The sequence below is a fragment of the Camponotus vicinus genome, unplaced genomic scaffold, assembly GCF_025532165.1.
Source record: "Camponotus vicinus isolate PSW18456_S1 unplaced genomic scaffold, iyCamVici1.0 SCAF_10, whole genome shotgun sequence".
Classification (NCBI taxonomy): Eukaryota; Metazoa; Arthropoda; class Insecta; order Hymenoptera; family Formicidae; genus Camponotus; species Camponotus vicinus.
The window spans coordinates 5,261,931-5,281,719 of record NW_028141946.1 but is presented as its reverse complement, the minus strand read 5'-3'; the positions used below and the strand labels follow the sequence as shown (position 1 = coordinate 5,281,719).

The following is a 19,789-nucleotide window of genomic DNA, read 5'->3' as shown; positions in this document are numbered from 1 at the left end:
AGAAAGGAGATGGGGGAGGGAAGGAGAAGCGAGAGAAGAGACAGAGGGCGAAGTGAACCGGTGAGAAGAAGGAAAAGGAGGAGGAGAGAAAGAGGAAGACGAAGACCTGCCGGATATAGGCCTGGGACCCCACCTAAGCATCTGCGAGCGCGGCCCCTAAGCATCGTCGGTGTGCGGGTGTGGCGAATACGTGCCGGGGTCGACGGGTCGGACCTCGATGGACCCTTGGACCTCTTGGAACCTAGATCTTCGTGCCCGTGAACGCACGCAGCGGGCGCGCATGTTCCGTGCACCTACGTGCACCATGCGCATACGTCCACATACGGGTGTGTGTATGTGTGTTCTCATATGTGTGTGTATTGTATGTGCGAGATACACGGACGTGCAGCGTGCAACGAACAGGCCCGAGCACACGCACACCCGAGAGATTGGAGGATGAGCGCGAATAGGCATAGGCGTGGGAGAGTTCATTCAGCGGAGATACTATCGCCGATTTTATTTCTAGGAGGAGGATATATCCCCGTACCCGTTAACCGGCGTAAAGGGTGGCGGATTGGGAGACGGCAGGGAACGACCGAACGGGACGCTCGATGCATTGCGGGATTTAAATTAGAGAGATAATTTTCTATTAGTTGCGCGCGATAAACGCGCCGTTGTTGTTACTTTCGACGCGAAGGTGATATCGTGCCGCTTTCTCGGTCTTTTTTTTACGACCGTACCGAATGCCCGAGGGCCGCTACGTTGATCCGTGGGCGAGGGATTAAATCCTTTCTCGCAGCGGTGGTGATGCGCGGCCGACGATTAGACACCTGTTGTGTACAATCACTTGTAATTCAATGCGGTTACGCGTATCTTGTTAACAGTAAATTTTCTGCAAACAATCGTCAATGTTTCAATTTTTGCATCTCGCAAATGATAAGGGTATATTTCTGCAAAGAAGATATTATTAATGACTGTTAAGTTACTTCTTAATCTCCATTTCGAAATATTAATAATTACACCATATACATTTATTTTAAAATTAATTAATTTGTGTTTGATAAGTAGATTATATATCTCGTACATAATCATTTCTGATTAATAAGCAAAAATTGCGATATAAAGAAATATGATATGATTACATAATTTTACATGCATCCACAACGCAATATCTATAATAATCTTCTTAAGAAAAAAGAACTTGAAATTTTTCTGCACATTTTAATACGATATGCGCATTTATATTAATTTTTAATATAAATTCTATATTTTACGATGTAATTATATTGGATTGAGTCTAAAAGATTAGTAATTTCGCGCAATTTTGATACACGATAGACACAGATTTCTCACTGTCATCGGAAACCACCCGCGTATCTTCCGCGTAATTTTCCGAGTATTGCGTGCCGCGGAGACTTTCCCTTTCTGGTCGTGAACAAAATCGTGACCCGCGGTGTAACCCGCCGCAGGTGCGCGCGCTTTATTATTATTACGGTGTTATTGAATAATGAAGGAAAAGTCGCGCGGCGCGACTCTTTCCAATCGTGCGAAAACGCAAATTCTCTCACGTCGTGCACGCACGATGAACAAAATTCGAAACATGTTTCGCGCAGCTCTGATTCACGTTGCTCGCGGGATCAATCATCGGACGCGTCGATAATCGATAATACGTAACCGCGGCACCGCTATATCGTGGAAGCACAATAACCTGCGGCGGTCGTTATCATCGTCGAGGAAGGGAACGGGAAAGCGAGAAATCACAAAGGAGACGAGAGGGGTGGGGAGGGAGGGAGGGGGGGAGGGACGACGAAACGCGAGCCGGCATTGCGTTCGCCGCGTACACACATATTCAATCCGCACGATTCCGCCTAAATTATGCGTAGATACGCGAGAACGCGGCGGCGGATCATTTATTGTCCATGCGAATCTCACGGAGCCGCGCGCGCTTTTCACAAGCGGACGAAACATTTCCCGCGGCGCGGCATCCATCGCGGTGGTTCTCGCGCGGCCGGCGCCCCTACGTCTCGGACTCTTAATAGTATTGGAATTGCTAGTTAGACGCATAATCGAGTTACGACTTTTACCGCGAATGATGAAGGTGGATGCCACGGCCGCGACGTTGGTTCGCGAGCGAGAGCCGCGCCGGCTAATGAAAACGAACCCCCCCCCCCCGTCTCCCCCCTCTTCAAGAGACCCCTAGAAACGGCTCCTTCCGGGGAACGATACGGTTCCCCTTCGCTTCCTCTCGTTCTCTTATATCACCGCCGCTTCGTTTCCTCGGACGGCTACTGTGAGAAGCTATTCGTTCTCCCCTGCAATTTTCCGTCTGCCATTTTCGCGTAGCACCGCGGCGCTTTGCTCGCGACGAGCGTTGCTTAATTAATCGAGTCATGTCAATCGCCCGCTTGCATCGTAATAAGAACGAGAGATAATTTTTACGAATAACCAATAGTAAAAAAAAATATCATCAACCTCGAGAATTTCAAATCAAAGTGAAAATGATGCTTGCATGATTATTTGATTCAAATGCTACTTGAATATTCACATCTATTCTGTAATATCTAGAGAACAGATGTAAAGGCGAAAGATTCGACACATCAAATGAAAGAAAATCAAAGATATTATGTACGCGAGGAACGTAGGAACAAGTCAATGAGAACGTTACAACATATTCCTTCTCTAAAATTATTATCTAACTTCATTGAGCGCATTGTCAAAAGATAAATTCAACGTAAAAACACCCATGCACCCATCAACCACGATATCAATTCGTTAGAATATAGGCACGTAAGCGATCTTTAACCTCCGCGGGAATCATGGCACGTCCACAGGACGACATGACGGCGAGGCTATCGCGCGACTCTTTGTGGCGGCTCCTCGGAACGCGTCCGCTCCGAGAAAAAAAAAAGACCAGCGAACGACACCGATCGTAGTCGAGCATGGACAATGCTTCATTAGAGCATTGTCGATGCACAATATCACACAATTAGCCCGCTCGGCCGTTCCGTGCTTTTAAAAGGTCTCGCGCGGCGATCCCACCACCATCGGGCATCACTACCACGATCAGACGATCGGCCATCGATCGGCGCGATCCCCTCGATCGGCCGGTTACGTAGCGGCATTATGTGCCGGGCATAATGCCCTTCTTTATGCCCGTGCCTCTTACCGCTAAAATGTCCGTGGCGTCTGTCGAACATGTGTAAAGTCACAGCTACGTTTCAGAAATTCGAAGAATATCGTAAAGTAAAATTATATCAATTCCTTACACGTTTTATATGCGATATTATATAAAAAAAAGTTGAATCGAAATATACGCATCTACAGATAAAACAGAATATAAGATGTAATTTTAAACTTCAACATGTTTATACATTTATGTGCGTTTAATCCTATCTAGTTACACCTAGCTAATGTACTTGTCAGATGCATATATTCAAGTTATATATAATTTTACGTGATTAGACACTCTCGGGAAAAGTTGTCTTCAATTTAATTTCAGGCAAGTTGTTCCATCGTGCGTACATCGTGCAAAATTAAGAGTAACGTCAATTCGTCACAGTGATTATGGAAACATTCCGCGCGAATCCCACAATCATTAGCTTCCATAAAGTTGCACCGAACGCGCGCGGGGCGATTTTTACGGCGCGGAGTCGTGCGAACGGGCCGATTTTGATCGCGAGTCGAATGAAATCGCGATTTGATGGAAGACGCGGAAATTTTTGATAACGCGGAGGAATCTTCGTGGAATCGTCCCGTTAGCGAGCGACGCGTCTCGGATGCATCTACGTGCCGCGCCAATCGAGTAATAACTCTCGCGTAATTAGGGAACGGCACGAAGTGTGCATTAATCACCATCGAATTGATTTGTTACCGCGTTAAAAGGTGACTTTCGTGGGAGAGAGGTGGACGAGGGGTCGGCTCCAAGGCACGCCTTGGATGGATAAAGAAACGACGCACGCTCACGCGTGAAAGAAGTGAAACAAAATCGCGAAATTAGTAAGAGAATTGTATTTCCATCTTCGATGTAATAGACCAATTTTCTGCCTCTCCTCGCTGCTCCCCTTCATTCGTCTCTCGTTCTGGAAAGACACACCGTCAGGTTGCACAACCAACCCTTCCCTAATTGGACCGCATTCCACGCGAAGCCTCCCCCTCCACGTATATGTTGCGTATGCTTTACCGGAATTTTCATTAGCGCGGCGCTCCATCGTGACGGAAGGTCCTCGAAACGTGGCGTACCTACGCCGGCAACATCGATGTACACGTAGCCGTGACTGTAAGTTATGCTCGGGGAAGAATCTACCGCGAGTGAATTACTATCGCGGCGAGGGTTGCTGTAGCGGGGGGAGATCTACGATGACTGCTTCCCACTGTCTTTGATGAGCGTTGGCGAATATATGGCAGCGAGAGTATTATGAGCCTAGTGTGATCCTCGTGCGCGATGCATTAGCACGCGCGCAGATAGCCAGATAATTTATAGAAGTCTATATGGGAAACTACGACTAGTCATTTTCATGATGAACCTCCAATTACAATGCTGGTATCTTTGCGACCGCGCGATGCAAATTTATTCAGAGTCTGCTTATTATTTATGCAGTATAAATAATAAAAATTTGGAGCGCGCGTGATTATCTCGCTTTCTTCTTTTAGCGATTTGCAGCATCAGTCACTCACCCTTCGCGAGAAATCGACGGAGAGGAAGACGTCAACGGGGTCGACGGGTAAGGGCGATGACGATCCAACGAGATCAGGAGCGGTAGAGTTCCTCGAAGCTATTAACACGAACCGTGATTCATGATGGTGGAGTCTTTCATCGCGCAGGAGAGGTCGCGCCGTACTCGAAAGCTTTTAAACGATCAACGGGGAAAGAGGAGACGCGGTGAACCTGTCTGTCACGTTGCGGCCGGAGATGAGCAGCACCCACTTCTTCGGGGCATGCCGCGGACCCTGGTGAGAGGTGAGAGGTTAGGCAAACACGGAGCCTTATCTGATGGCCCGTCAGCGGTGCTCTCCGGTCCTCCTGCCGATCCACTCTACTCTACCCTGCAACGCGCTGCCGCGGAGAGGTAGACGAAAAGTGGAGCCTTTGAGAGCGACGCTCTCGGCGCCGTATCTCTTTCATTTTGATAGATTCAATTTCAGGTGAGAGAGAACAAGAGAGAAGGAGAAAAAGAGAAAGATGTCTTTCACTCACTCAGGTTGGCGCTCAGAAATTTTCTGATCTCTTTCATGGAGATGAATTATTTAACGCGGATATATAGGCGGAAATGTTATAAGAATTCAAATATTATTGCAATATTTTATATCTTGTATATAAATATTAAATATAGAATTCATATATTTTATGGAAAATATATATAATAGTAATGATAATATTTTATTTGATATTTTTTTTAATGCAAATCTTTAGGAAGTAACGTGTGTAATATATTAAATAATAATATTAAATAATATATTATATAATAATATTATAATAAACTTTTATTATTATTATTATAAACTTTTAAGATTGACAAAACAATTTCTCGATAAATATCGATAAGCTTGAAAAGGATATCACTACGCGTATAATCTTAATATTTTCGGGCTCGAAAATTTATAATGTGTCCTTTTTCAATCTTCTCGCTTACATCATTGATAAATAATTTGTTCAGATTGCATCGACTATAATTTCCAGCAAATGAATGCACTGCGAGAAAGATATGCGGAGAGCGGAGCCCCATATGAAATTATGTAAGGTCAAAGAGTAAAAACGGTATCTCATCAGTTTTAATAGAGTTGGTCTCGTATGTATTTTAAGAGGCGTGCGAAGATTGGAGATCTGGACCGCTCGAAGAAGAATTTGTGGCACGCCGTTTTTCTTATGCGATAAAAGGCGCGCGTCTTCTTTCGACAGGTATATCTACCTGCCAGTATGTCTTCTCACACAGACAAAGTCGTTGCTTCGATCATCAATATTCTCGTCTAATACAAGATCTCATTTATCTGAATTTTATAGTATAAAAAATAATTTATACAAATATAAAAAAAATAATTTTGCACAAGACTGTACAAAATATTAATTTCAATCTACATGCATTCTCCGAATTCTCGAAAATTGATAATATTATATATCAATATTTTGATAATGCTTTATTCGATTAAATATCGTTAAATTTTCATGCTACTTTAAAAAAAAAAACCACGTTATTCTATTTACTTTCGTGCTTCATTTTACAACTTTTTTACAACTTTTTTACGATAAAACAAAAAGAAATACTAAGTAGAAAATAATCAACGCGTTCCACAAATGTCACGTCCGATGCGCCGCGACCGTCTCTCTCGTGGGACAAAATCTTTTACCGTAAATCGTCACGATATCGTAATTGAGACGACTCTATCGAGGGACCTCTACCATACCAAGTATCCCCCATCTACCTTCCTCTCGGCTACGGCGGGTGACTTACTAACGCAGAGACGTTACCTCTCGTACACGAGCGGCGTTCTTCGAGAATGCATTAACAAATTAATCCCGCCTGCTATCTCGCTCCCTCCCACATTCCCTCTATCCCGGCGCCTTCTCGTTCAGCCGCGATACAAGCAAGTTCCGGCCAGAAATTCCGGGAAGACGCTCCGCCGCGTCGACCAAATTTACGCGTATCGCATAAATACGCGGTGTGATCATCGCGGAACTGATTCAGACGATGTATGTATGTGTGTGTGTGTGTGTGTGTGTTGGCATTCCCGCCTTAAGACAAGACCGTGCCGATTTAGGATCCAATCGGCCGAGTTTATGCGAGCTTCGCAGCTGGGTGTACAGTCGGTCTTATTTCATGGTAATGTTATTACGTGAGCAGAGTCTTCGCTACGCACGACCCGTACGCGTATGTACGATCTTACGTATTGCGACGCGTATTTTGCGTTCAGAGGGTGTCTCAAAAATATGGGAGAATCTTTTACTAGTGAAAACTTTGTCGCTTTGCTTCTCGCGTCTCACCTTATGTCGATCATTTTTTAATAAAGCGCCATTTTTTACATAGCTCGAAAATAAAAATATCATTTGATAATTTTTTCATTACATCTATCATATACATCATTTATCTCATTAGATAAACACGATTTTTACGAATTAAAAAAACTTTTATTTTCTCATTATTAACTTCTTCGATTTTTTTATCGTTCAATCATTAAAAAATCTGCTGCTAATAAATCGACATATGAAATGCAATCAGAACTTGATTGAATTTGCATTGGGACACCCCGTAAACCATCTATGATGATGCTAATTGTAAGCAACGTTTTCATTCGGAGATAGGCTTGTTCGGTAATTAGACGACTGGAAAGCGGTTGTGAGGATCCGTTTTGCCTCGGAAGATCGCGTGGGCGTGCGCTACGTGAGCCGGCAATATTAAAGATGACTTTTTAATTAGTCATGCGACCGAATAATTTTACAGATCATTGATAGTTTTCTCACCTTTTCTGCAGTTCCCCATTATCATTCCAATCTAAAAAATAAAAATATAATAACATAATTAAGTGTATTATTATTTACGTGAAACTAATATTTAATCATTCAACTATTGCTCATCATAAAATCATAAGATTCCGATTACGATGTAACGTAAAAAACAAAGGCTATTGCGTGTCACGGGTAACTTGTGCTTACAATGCGCATCGGTAGCGTCATTAGGAAGGAAATTCGCGGCTTCTCGCCGTGTATCACAGGACGGAAATGAGAATAGATTCTCGGCGCATCATCGCGGCAAGAAAAGTCGTCCCTGCGCGGCGCCCACGCGCATCGCGAGCGTCCCTCGTATGAAGACATAAATCAAGCGCTTTCGTGGACGATGCTCGCAATTACACACGCGTAAGCGTAACGTAATATATAATGACGCACGTACGGCGGTATGTATCGGGGCTCGTTATAATATACGCCTGGCTTCGTTTCCGAGCTGATCCTCTCGCGCTGCCTTGAGCTCTCTCTCGCACGCGAGACAACCGACGCTAGTGTGGGAGTCGTGCCAATTTGCTCGGTATTTGGTCCGCCCTTTTACATAACGAGATGCCCTTTCACCTCTCCGCGAGACGAACGATCGAGTTCACTCCTGCATCCGCCGTCTTTCGACGGCCCTTCGATATCTCGTGGCGTAAGATATCGACGAAAGATTGCCGTATTCGTGCGGCTTTACACGCACGAAGCATATATCGTTTTCTCTAACATTGCTTATTCTCACACAGGATACAAAAAAATAATAATTTCTGCGAAAGAGGAAAATTGGCGGCTGATTATCTATTTAATGTATGATTTTAATAACCTTGGAAAATCGAATATTCATATTCAAGAACTTCAAGATATATGTACGTCTATCTTATTTTATATTATTTTTTTGAGAATATAATATATATATATATATATATATATATATATATATATATAATATTTTTAAAAGAAAAGAAATAATATAGAAGTATAAGATGAAGATAATCAATCGCAACTTTTAAGTACTTTAAATTCCCGATTGAATCATATAGCTTGTTTAGCTTTTTTATACGAGCCGTTGTTTCTACCTGACTTCTTCGATTATCTCCTTATGAATTTAAGCCGTTGTTATCTCGCGATAAAATCTGGTTCATCGTAGATCATCGGAGAAGCCTCAATAACGGCAAATCCAGCTCTATCTTCTTATCGCGTTCACACTTTCGTCTTGACGTTTGCTCTCTGTCTCGACGAAAGGTCCGGCACGTTTGTACCGATAAATCATTCCGCGATCCGATCGATCTTGCCGTTCGTGCCAACAGGTCTCGTAAAGATGATATTGTTCGACAATGAAGCTTTATTCAAACTAGGATGCCATTCCATTACATTAGCATAAGTTATCCTCTTACTAGACAACGATGTAATACATCAGAAATATCTCTTTTGCTAATGCATATCAAATTCTCATATGTACATATATGCAACGAAAAGTAGAGATTTTTTTCTAAAATTATCTTATATATAATAATTATTATCTATATAATAATTATTATCTTATATAATAATTTATTGTGTTCTATAGAAGGAAAAAAGCGAGTAAAATTTTAAATTCAAATATTACATTATTATTAGGTTATTATAGCGAAATTTTCATCTTAACGCGTAAGTAACGAATGAACGGAGCGAACGGCGAGGTTCGCGGATGTACGCAGATGTTTGCCCTGCTTTAAGGTGCCCGCTGTCGTCGAAGACAGTCAACGTTTGCTTGGCAATTATGTAACCCCGTCAAACTGTTTCACCAAACAGCCGAAGACGGCTGCGTTCACACGACTCTGTACAGCGCCGGGCGGCGACAAAAGCCAGTCCGTTACAGATCACCTGCCGCTTATGTTTGACTATCTCACGATGGCGCGATAAGAAGCGGCTTCGCGCAAATGACTCGCCACCCGCGCCACCCTGACCGGTTCTGCGAAAGAAAAAAGCGCATAATTATTCGCGGATTATCGTGTCAATTATATCGAGTTAGATGGATTTACCCGACACGAAAGTAGAGAGATTGAATGCGCTAAGCTTTACATTATTATTTAGTTTTTTTTTCTTTCGAAAGGACGTTATCAAAATCGAATTTTATATCTTTATTGCGATTTTTTTCATTTTTGATTTGCTTAAAATAAATTTGCGCATAGCTTCTATATTTGATTAGGATCCGTATATTGCTGCGAGCGTGCAATAATCAAGCTGATTGAGATATTTTCGTGTTATGATCACGTCAGATGACGTAAACTAACATACACTTCTTTTCGATTTTCGCACGAATCTTAAATCTCGGGGCCGGTCGGAGTCGTTAACAACAAATTATATCAATTTGTTAGTCGCACACGAGAGCGAGAAGCCGTGGTCTGCGGGGGTGGCGCATTGCATGCGTGTTCCAGGACCATAGATCAAACCGAGTCGGGTTGGCAAAGGCGTGGAAGAAAAAGGAACAGGCGAGCGCGATGCGATGCCGGCGGGAGAAGCGTCCGGGAACGAAAAGCTCTTGCAAAAAGGAAAGTGGTGCACCAAACTGATGGGCCCGTCGATGCGTAAACGCGCCTTAACATATCGCCTCGTTTACGCGTCTAATAACGCGGCGTAACAACGAATTTTCATCCTGGCGCCGCGCCAATCGATGTCCGATTTGTCGACAGCTAAAAAATAGTATCGATTTATCCTGTCAAAATTAGTCTGTACATTTTTAGCGATCCAACAACTGCTCGGTCCATCCATCAGACCGCGGATCGTACTATCCCGACGGTCCTTTACATTTTTCTCATCGGGTCTAGTTACGAGCGTGAAAAATGACGACCGCTTCATCACGCCGACTAATTTTGTACGCGACAGTGATCGAAGTGTATACGTGTTATCTGCCAGCCGATGAATAAGCCCGGAAGAGACCACTTTGTTGCGTTATTACGTCTACGAAGCGGGCAGAAATCGGCAGGAGCGAGAATGGAAGGACGCGATTACAGGTAGAGGAGCAACAAGGATCGCGAGAGGAAGATGAAGGCGAAAAAGAGAACAAGACTGCGCGTTAAACGTTATATGTGTACGCTACGCTCGAAGGGGCAGAACGTTAAACCGAGAAATATAAGGACGAAATAGATCGCAGGTGCGTGGGTGCCGTGAAAACGACACGGCACGGCATGGCGCGATGGAACGGAGGTGTTACAAAATATGAAATTGAGCCCATTTGTTCCAGTGGCCTCTGCGAGAGTCCGGGACCGCGCCGTGTGCCGCAGGGAACCCCGTTTGAGCCCCCTCTTCTTCGCCATCCCTCTTATCTTCACTCTCTCGCTTTTTCTCCTCTCCGCCGCGAGAGAAATAGAGAGACGGAAAGAAAAAGCCTCCAGCTCTCGATACCATAAATCCTTCGAGGTGTTAATACGTTCACACACTCGGCGGCTTTTTCGAGTGTGGCACTCACCGGATCTGGGCCCCCACGTGGAGAACCATTCCGAGACCTCTCCGTGGCCTTTGTCCTCGCGATGTACCTACCTTATTTGTCTTACAGCATGCGCGCGTTCAGAGATTCACAGCCCGAGTACGGCAGAGCACAAATGAGCGGAGAAGATATGGACGTTAATACTAATTGTATTCAGCAATATTCTATCGTACGTTCAATCTCTGACTTGCTTTAAAAAGCACTCAAATTAATGGAGTGTGACTCGACTCGTTTGTAAAAAAAAAGTCTATATATATTTTGCTATTTTTAAAAACCTTTTGCATGAATAAAAAATATAATTAAAAGATATTAAAAACTGTGGGATCGAGATATATATCGTGCATTTTTTCGGGATGGCACGTGCGATCGTGTGTAACGTCCGTTTTTCGAGATTGAGCCTCTCTCCTTCGTTTCTCATCGTACTCGTTCAGACGATGCTTCGGAATTTTCGCAACGCGCCGTGAAACATAATAATTAGTTCCAGTTTAGCGAGGTAATGAGTGCCGGGCTCCATTACGGTGCCTCATAATTGTAACCAAACCCCTATTAAAATCGACCTTATAAACGTGTGTTCCGCACCCCTACTCCGGCCCCCTTACTGCGGTGCCCTGGACCAACTGCGCAGGTCGGTCAGCACTATCTTCGCTGAATCGCATATTCTCTCTTGCGCGCGCCGTGCAATGCGGATAACACCCTATAATTTCCGACATACTATACCGCCACGTTATTCGAGCGTTATCCGAGCGATCCCTACGAATCGTCGGTCGATCGTCCGGTTTCGCTAGATTTCAAGATGGGAATTCAAGTAGGCGCATTAATGAAATAGGCTATTTTTTACTAAATTTTGAAGTTACGGGCGAATCGGATCAAAGAAAAAAACTGTCTTTTATTTGTCTATTCTAGAATCACACGTAATTTATTATACATGTAATCATATTATTGTATTATATCTTTTACATACAAAAATAGCAATTAATTATTAATTAATCATGTAAAATAAGAAGATATACTTTCATTTATTAACGATGATTAAACTAAGGAAAATGTCTTTTTAAATGACATTAGATTTCATATGCGATGATGGCCCATTTATCAAAATTAAATTGAAAAAGAAAAAATGCATATATTTTTGCATATCTACATGCAATCTACATAAGCACATGTAATCTACATAAAATAAACGTGTAAAATAAACAATGTGTAAAAATAAACTGAAAATGATTATTAATTATATATAAATCATGTATAATTATATATTATTAATTTATATTCTTTTTTTTTATATAAAAAATGTACCGATTTTAATTTTTGATAACCCATAATTTATAATAATCGATATCTCTTACAGTTAAAATATTAAACATAAAATCCAAAAGATTTTATCGCGCGCGAGAATTTTTTGTATAGATTGTTTTAATGCAGAAGCTTTTCTTTTTTGAGCGCGCGTTGTAATGAGGACGATAAATTCGCCGACGAACAACGCGTTTGAGTTCATTTGGTAACGGAGGTTTGTTTTTGCCCCTCGCTCCTCCGTTCCGCTCCGCTCCAATCCGCTCGCGTACGCGTCGAGAACTAACTCTCACGACTTATGAGTTAGTGCTCTGGGAGAGGCACGCCGTGGCCGTTAAAGATTTAGTGCTGGCCGTTAACGGTCCTCGGCGATTTGCATGAGCGAGTCGCGCGCACGCAAATACTCGCGAATTCGCGCAAATTTCATTTCCCCCTTCCCTCGCAAAGTTTATATTTTTTCGCGACTCTTTTCGGGGAGAGAAGAAGCATATGCTACTTTGATTGTAATGAGACTATTGTATGAATTATTATAATTATTTAAATTCCTCTGTGAACTCTCTTGATTTATTTAAAGATAAATCATAGATTTTATTAGAATCACTGCAAATATCAATTTCAAGATACTCTCTATTCCATATGTGGCTATGATTGCGTCAAACGAGCGATCCATCGCGTAACATTTTTATCTTTTAACATTCGCGAATAGTGCGTTTCACCAATAATGAAATAATGTACGTGTAGATGAAAGAGAGAAGCCGACTCTTATAATTTATACGGTACGCGCGACATAAATTAATACTAGGTAAGGGACATGATTGGCATACGTTCCTGGGACAGGCGGGAGATCGGATCGAAAGTTCACACTGTTGCGTCGGCGATCGTCAAATCACAAGCGGCGATATCTATCCGCGAATGTTCGTTTCGTGCTAAAGACCCATCGGTTTACACCGACTTCCCGACGATCAATTATTGTCTCTTTCTGCCCAGGCGTGTAATCTTCAAAGGCGCTCATTTTCGCGGACCCGCGCGCTCGATTTAACGATCTCTCCAAGTCGAGATGATCGCCGGTATCGTCGAGAGGATCAGTCGACGCAATCGGCAACGCGATCGTTCTCCCTGTCGACGAAAATCAAGAGAACTCGCGACTTCCGTGCGGACAATAAGTGTTCCACCGGCGAGAGACACGCGATATACCGCCAATAGGCGACGAGCAGGGGTCAGGGGTCATCCGCGATCCGTCGAGATAAGAGCTCGAGCCGCGATTTTACCGCGAGCGGCGTACTTGAAAGCGGCGCGGCTCATAGTGCCGTGGTCGGGGCTCGCGTGAGTTTCCGATCCGGATTATATTAAGATAAAGGTGTGCGAGATGGGCGTGACGGAGATCTCGTTACATTTTCGGAAAGGTGAAAAGAATACGTGCAGATCGCGTAAAGCGGCGAGATGCAAGCGAAATAATCGCGCGAAGGAGAGATGCTTCATCTTCCCCATAAAAGGAATACGTAAACTTCATTCTTTTCCAGAATAGATGTTTAGATGTTTACGTTTATATTTAATTCCCAACTTTGTAGTAAAATCAAATATACATGCATATAATATTGATGTAGCTCTCTTATAGCGTGTTGTTCGCACAAATTTAAAATTTAGTAAATAAATAATTAAGCATGCAAAGAAATTATGCGAATAATAATTTCTCAAAGCTACAGCTAATATAAGAGAGGGAGAAAGATCATAAATATAAAAGAGATTATAAATCTCGCTTAAATAAAGATAGAATTTCAGCTTTATGGAAAAAGACGAAAGCAATTTATTTTAGAAAAACCAAGGAAAATAATATTGTTATACACCCAGCTTTCCACTTAGCAATTCGTGGAAATCGGACAGAGTAATATTTCTCTCATTGCGATTTGAAGAATCACAAATTTAAGAGTGGACAAGCCGCACGCGAGACAGCTCACTCTCTTCGCAACTTGTCCATCGAGAAATTTATTCTTCTCGATTCGCGCGACGATATTACGCGCACGCGAAACCTCTACGATGCATAAATAAACTTCGGAATAGTAATTAGTTATTCCGTTAGTTTCACGAGTGGCCAACGGACGTTTGTTAGCGCGGTATTCGCGATTAACGCGCGAGATTGCGAGCGGCGCGGCGCTTTCTCTATCTCTCTTTCATGATGAGATTTGCGAAGATCGTGGAGACGAACGCGCAAGAAACATGCTCTCGATTAGCACTGTTCGATCCATTTTACGAGAATCCTTTCCACCAAAGTTGCGAGATAAACGCCTGATTTTGCAGAGACTCGCGGAACCGCGTCTACTCGTTTTATTGTCCGATCGAGGGAGAGAGAGAGAGGAAAGTATAAAGGGTGCCGACGAGCATTGTCTGGCGTTTAGTGCTGGCCCGACCTTTGCTACATGTATCGAAGCCCCTTCGGCATCCCGATGAACCTCGGAGGCTCCTTAAACCTTCGAGCTCTCCGGCACGTCTCGCGTATTCGCGGCAAAGTCGTAATACGCGCGCTTACGACTATTTTTCCTCCTCTCCCTCTCCGTCTTCCTCCCATGTCTAGTCAATTCGCCGTGTTGTTTTATACGCGTAGCTTTCGTACAATTATTGTACCTGAATTGCAATATTTACGACTAGACATATTACATTTTTCATATATATCTTTACATAATTTAAAGATAATTATAAATCAGCTGTAATAGAGAAGTAATTTAAATTTATTATTTTTTATTACTTTGCAGAGATTTATCTTACTCGTAACACTTTTAGAAAAATAGCTAGAGAGACTGATGGCAAAACCATGTTTTAAAATGAATTTTGCTCTTAATCATTATCGCGATATCCAACCAGGGGTATATCGTCGAGCCATACGTCGCGGCATTTTCGTTTTAACGCCTATCGTCGCGCGTCATTAGAGGAAAACACTCCTCGTCTCCTCCTTTTGCTTTAACGGTCCGATAACGGATGAGATTTTTTATCTCGTTAATTCTTTCCGATAAACCCACCGCACCGCCGCGCTTATGCTCCCGGCCACTTGGATTGGCCATTTCGCGTTTGCGCGCTCATCCAAGAATTCCTTCCTAGGAAATTAAGCAGACTTTCAGAAATCCATATGTACCTGGGGGGTCGTGGCAGGACACTCTTTAACAGAGAACGTGCACTGTGCAAATGTAAACGGCCATTACTCCCTGACCTCGTCATATCTCCCGTTTTCCAGTTGTGTGTGACACCAGCTGGATACGCGTTAACTGGAGAATAGGATAAACTTTCTGTGTGTGCCGTTTTATGGATTTACCCGCCGAGTCATAAAGGATAACGTCACGTGCGCACGGGGAACGTATTACATTTATGTATGCGTATATCATGTATCTAATTGTAGGGAAACGATAGGGTATTATGTCGATTATTAGCATCGTGATAATGCTGGAGGATTGTCGCGTTGACGAAGAATTTTTTTATCTTATGCGAATTATTACAGATTCGTCGTTAAATTGAATATCCTGGATTCAGGTTGCGTTCTTTGTCTTGTTTTGGAAGAAAGACGAATAAGGAGACTATATTTTACTAATTATTCTCCCAAATTAAAGAAATCAATTATAGTCGAGAAAATATTTAAAACTTTTATATCTATATATGAAAATATTTAACTACCCTCATGTTATTGGCACAGTGTATAATAATGAAATGCTAATATGAAATGTCTGATAATATTTTTCATAATGTAGACAAAGACTTGTGAAGACACATGACAAGGAAGGGCATTTCTCACTTCAAAGACTCGCTCTGACTGTTATCTTTTCCCCTTCATATGCCAATTAAAGACCGAGGCTAATTAACTATCTTTATGAGACGATGTGCATCGGAGCTCGATCAATGACATCCCGATAAATCGAAGATGCGGGACGGTGCATTATGTGCTCGCTGGCAAGATGTCTGGCTGCGCGATCGGTCTTAATTTTTCTCAATTGATTCGCGCAATTACCGATTATTAATGATCTCGGTGATTAGCGATGCGCACGCTCTCAGCTCTCTTTCTCTGGACACGCCAGGTGAAAAAGCGCGTGACACAAGCCATACGTCAACTTATTTACGTTTGACGTACACGCGAGTGCCGCGCGCAGGCGACGCGTCTCGTCGAGACGCGACGCGACGTAATAAGGCGTTTATGGTGAACATGCGCGGCGAGATTGCGTTGTCTTTATATCAGATTTCCTCCTCGCGCGCGCACATTACTTTGTCAGTGTCGGTCGCTAACGTTGAGAGCACGATATCCCGGTCGCGACCGAACACGGTTTGCCGGCTGCTGGTCGGCAATGCATAAGCGCGCATTACCCAAAGATTACGATTATTTTATAGCGCTATATGCGCGAGTCGTAAAATTCACGTGCCATTTTAACAACTGGCTTCCTGCTGGTGTGCAGGTTCGCGTTGCAGCGAGCGGCGACAGGGCGGAGGACGCGCGCGGCCCAAGGAGGTGGATGGTTTTTAATTGATAAATAAATCACGGCGCGCGCGACACTGATTGAGATTCGCATTCGACATTCTCAATTACCGCCGGTGACCCTGGGCCCCGTCGTGTCGGGCCCTTTCCAACGTCGGGTCATTTCTCGTCGTTCAAAATCTTGTTTATTGGCGAACGCTCGTTCTATCGCCGCGATCCGTCACCACTCATCGTATGGAACGAAGGGCTGTCTAACCACGCGCCAGTGTCAGGCATATGAATAAATAAAGTGTCCGCGTCTCTCTCTCGCATTGAAAAATCTCTAATAAGATGAATGATTTATCGGGTGAACGAGGAAGAATGAGAAATTCCTTGTCGTGAGCTTCGTGACAACGAACTTCTTACTGTCCCTTCGCGCATATAAATCTACTGTTGTGAAATTTTTCCGTAAGAATATCTTTGAATTATGAGGTAAACCGTTATGTAAGATATCCTAGCTACAAAATGATAATTAGAGCCGATATTACCGTACGCGAAATATAGGATAACATCAACTTTGTTAAGGAGTTCTAGTAAAGCCCCACGGAGATTCTAAGTCAACTTCGAGAAAAGTCTCCAACATGTCCATCCTCGCGCGATAGAGATTTGATAAGCAGCGATGATTAAGCACCGAAAGCATTCACAATGGCATCCGAAGACCCGTATAAATAGCGAACACGTTAGGGGCGTTAGGGACCATACGAAGGAGTTACGGAAGTCGTGCGGCGATCATTGTGGTCCTCACAGTGGGAGCGTTTATATATTCTGACAATTTCCAGCGTTGCTTTAGGAGTCGGACCCGACGTCTTTTGTATGCCGGCCGATGCGCCGTCGAGTCTCGGCTCTACGCTCGCCATCCTTCTTGCCTACGTGTTGTCCGGTAGCCGAGGTATTTACCTACTTACGCCCCACACGCGAGAGCGCGTACACGCTGTCGAGACATAATGCTCGAGAAATATGAGCTCACGACCCCCCGGTAGTGCGGATTCCTATGGTGACGTGAATAAAACGCGCTCGCCGCTCGGAGAACAGTCTCGTTGCGTTATGTATTAGAAGCCTTACATAGTATCAGTTCTTAGATTTTAGTCACGGGACATTCTCTTCTTGAGAGAAGAACGCTTTTAATCAAAATTTCGTTTTGTTTGCGATAGTATCTTTTTTTTTATCGACAACACATATATATTTTTCAGAGGAATGACTGGGAATAACATATCGATATTTTGAGAAACAAGATAAAATTATAAAAATTCAATTTATATAATTCTGACGATAATATATTCACAGAAATATACTTACAGAAATATTATTAAATTTATAATCGTCTCATATTGTACAGTTTTTTATATCAAAATTCCCTCTTTAAAAAATATGATTATTTGATCATTTCTCTGTTTAAGAAAAATATCACTAAAATTTACAGATAATATACTACACCGGTATATCATATAATATACGTTCTCATTGCTAGAGATTTAGTTGCGCGAGAATGATCGTCCACGAAATGACTCAATCAACGAAGCGATTTGCACGTCGTCAACGCGCGTTTTCCTCATATTCTACAATCGTGTACTATTCAATATTCAAAGGAATCTTGTGGACGTTTTCACGATTACCCGTGAATGGCGGTATCGGAGGCTGAAACGATCCTGCTTTCCGCACAAACTGCAACAGTAATCTCATAATTGCTTTGGTAACGCGTACGCACTTCTTCGTGCAAGTATGCACACGTACATACGCGCTCACTGTAAGCGGAGATAAAACACGTCCGATGCAATGTCGCGGCAAGGTACACAGGTGCACAATGCGCTCTCGGGGAACGAGAGTGGAAAGGAGAGAGAGAGAAAGAGAGAGAAAGAGGTACCGTATAGTAGACTACTTAAAATGCATTGGCAATAAGCCGCGTCGCGTTACGCGTCGCAGGCCGTCCACCGGGCCTGCGCGACTAGTCCAACGGCCTCGGTACAGAGCTATAAGACTTAAAGTCGTCTCGTCTAGTCGTATAAGCGGTCTCACCGATGGCGGCATTTACACAGAGAGAGGTTCAAAGCTCTCTTCTACGGACGCGACGGAGGACTTAGCGAAAGGGTGACGTGAGAGAGGCGATGCGAGTTCTGGCGTTGCGTTTAATTGCGAGATCGGAGGCTGTCGGACGTGCGATAGGAATTATTAAAGAATTACGCCGACTCTTGACGGTGTAAGCAACTTAAGGGATAACGTAAATGTGTGAGATGGAACGAAAATGAAGATGTCGGAAAGAATATCAAAGAAATAAAATTAATAAAATGCTTTAAATCTATATAGCAAGTTTTAATAAACATGAATCATCGAGAAGAGATCCTTCGGCGATATCTAAAAAAGATAGCTCTTGATATTATCGCCAAACAACCTGATAAAATAATCTTCGATTTCGAACATAACGATTTCTTCGATGATTTATGTTTATTAAAACTTGCTATATAGATTTAAAGCATTTTATTAATTTTATTTCTATATAGATAAATCTTTTTTTAAAAGTAGTGATATAAGTTATCGATAATTAGCAAATTATCGATAATAATAATTAGTTTTGAATTATATAGATGATTATTCGAGCTCGCATTTAATTTTCTTGTTAAAAAATGTGTATATAAAAGATTTTTACACTAGATGAATAATTTTCATGCGTATACACAATTACATTTATCATGTATAAAAACTTTGTTGAAATGTATTCTACTTTTGATGAAGCAAACAAAAAAAAAGAGATGAGATAAAAAAAACTATATTATACTTTATCAAATAAAGTTCCAACATGTAGAATATTCTACGAGATAATCGATTACTAACTAAAACTGTTAAAAGCTTTTATTATACAGTTTTCCTCCTCTCGCCACGTGACTCGCGCGTGGGATTCACGCGTAGGGGGTTGTATTAACGTCAAAGTATCTGGCGAAGGTACCGCGGCTGAACGAGGTGGTTGAAACGTAATACCGGTAACGAGTACCTAATTCAAGCGTGGCCTCGTCATAAGTCCGGCAAAGTACGCTATAAGTTGCCCCCGCTGGCCGTAATGGTGTTTATGGACCATTCCCGCGACTGTCCGTGGCGCGAGGTAGCA

General features: G+C 42.7%; 2 long non-coding RNA genes across 4 annotated transcripts in view; one reads left to right on the top strand and one right to left on the bottom strand.

Annotated features, from left to right (window-relative positions):
- LOC145960214 (uncharacterized) overlaps window positions 1-19,789 on the bottom strand; it is a 264,245-nt gene that overhangs the window by 116,309 nt on the left and 128,147 nt on the right. The window lies entirely within an intron of this gene.
- The window catches only part of LOC145960215 (uncharacterized), a 44,397-nt gene that overhangs the window by 15,589 nt on the left and 9,019 nt on the right, over window positions 1-19,789 (top strand). For 2 of the 3 annotated variants that reach the window (XR_014435305.1, XR_014435307.1), the window contains one exon: window positions 4,630-4,936. This is a non-coding gene — a long non-coding RNA (uncharacterized LOC145960215). Of the gene's footprint in view, window positions 1-4,629; window positions 4,944-5,128; window positions 5,148-19,789 lie in introns of those variants that run through there. The other variant, XR_014435306.1, reaches the window with a different exon arrangement.